This window comes from Sinocyclocheilus rhinocerous, unplaced genomic scaffold, assembly GCF_001515625.1.
Source record: "Sinocyclocheilus rhinocerous isolate Xijiao unplaced genomic scaffold, SAMN03320098_v1.1 scaffold549, whole genome shotgun sequence".
NCBI lineage: Eukaryota > Metazoa > Chordata > Actinopteri > Cypriniformes > Cyprinidae > Sinocyclocheilus > Sinocyclocheilus rhinocerous.
Window position 1 is genome coordinate 364,731 of NW_015664999.1, and position 1,641 is coordinate 366,371.

Consider the following 1,641-nt stretch of genomic DNA (forward strand, 5'->3'; position numbering starts at 1 on the left):
AAGTCCAAAACAGACTCATAGAAGGAATGACTTATGACGTGCAGGAAACCCTAATATGGACAAAAGCATCCAGCTATCGCTGTAGCTGAGCTGAATAAAAAGCAGAAAAAAACGTGAAGACAATAAACACACGATTGTGAAAATAAACGGTTTATGTGTGTTTTTCAAGTTATCTCCAGGTAATAAATAAACTTTATGAATAATGCAGTACTGATTTACATCATTTAGTAGCCTCTAGAAACTATAAATTTCCTGCCTTATTCTGTGATAAAAATTGGGAAAAGGTGCTCGTAGTAGCCTTTATATACCGATCATAAAATTGTCATTAGGAAAATATTGCCGAAAATATTATAGCCCCTTGCTGCAGCTAACCTTACTTCCACAGGCTACAAACAGCAATATAAACAACAGCTGTGCATGCTCTCTTCAGGCAGTTCTTGTATAATAATAATAATTTAATACTGTCTATAAGTATACTAGCACACCGCTCCGCTGAGAACTCCACTTACCGGCAGCCGTGGACGTTATGAAGGCATCCTGGTAGTGCGCTACATTAAAGGCGTCTGAACGTTGTGAGACACTTTTTATTATGAATGGATGCGCTTTATTTCACTTCTTTTGGACTGATGCACTGCAACACCCGCTGACTGCCATTAAACAGCTTGGAAGATCAAAGACAATTTTTAATATAACTCCGATTGGATTCATCTGAAAGAAGAAAGTCATATACACCTAGGATGCCTTGAGGGTGAGTACTTCATGGGCTAATTTTCATTTTTGGGTGAACTATCCCTTTAACCACAAAAACATAATAGAAACTCTTTTAAATGTCACTACCATTTTCCTGTTACAAGAATGTTTATGGAAATGTTACATACAGGTAAAGTATGTTATGTTAGCTAATATAACAGTTTAAGATGAGCCAGTTTAGAGAAAACAAATCAATAAACTGTGCATTTAATAAAATATTGAGGTGAAATATCTTTTAATTTGTGTGATATCAATATGTTATTCATGATGATACTCACTTTTCATGTCACATAATATGCATTTGTCAGCAGTTACAAAACGATAAGACTCTGCAACCTCAGCTAATATCTCATTGAGTGTGTTCAAATTAGATGAATTTTAGTGGCCAGTTTTATTCTGTGGAGATGAGGCTAATAATGTTTTAGCTCAATCAATCAATCAATCAATCAATCAATCTTTTTTTTAGTTATGACTACTTACAATGAAATTGTTCAACCAACAAATTGAGTTAAAGTTAAATTAAGTTAAACTTAATTTGCAGCATAAACAAAAGTTTAAGTTGATTACTCAAAAAAAAAGTTGTAGTTGTAGGTCTGAATCTAGTTAAATCTTGTTAATTTTATATATTTCAGATATTTCAGTTTAAATCAACATTTAGTACAGCACATGCTTAAAGGGTTAGTTCACCCAAAAATGAAAATTAGGCTGTGTTTTACTCACCCCTGAGGCATCCTAGGTGTATATGACTTTCTTCTTTCGGACGAATCCAGTTGGAGTTATATTAAAAATTGTCTTTGATCTTTCAAGCTGTTTAATGCCACTCAGCGGGTGTTGCATTGCTTCTGTCCAAAAGAACTTAAATAAAAATCGCCCATCCATAAAAAAAAGTGT

The 1,641-nt window shown here is 33.9% G+C and overlaps 1 protein-coding gene across 1 annotated transcript in view; it reads right to left on the bottom strand.

Moving 5' to 3' along the window:
• Window positions 1-1,641, bottom strand: part of LOC107730747 (ferritin, middle subunit-like) — a 10,884-nt gene that overhangs the window by 8,043 nt on the left and 1,200 nt on the right. The window lies entirely within an intron of this gene.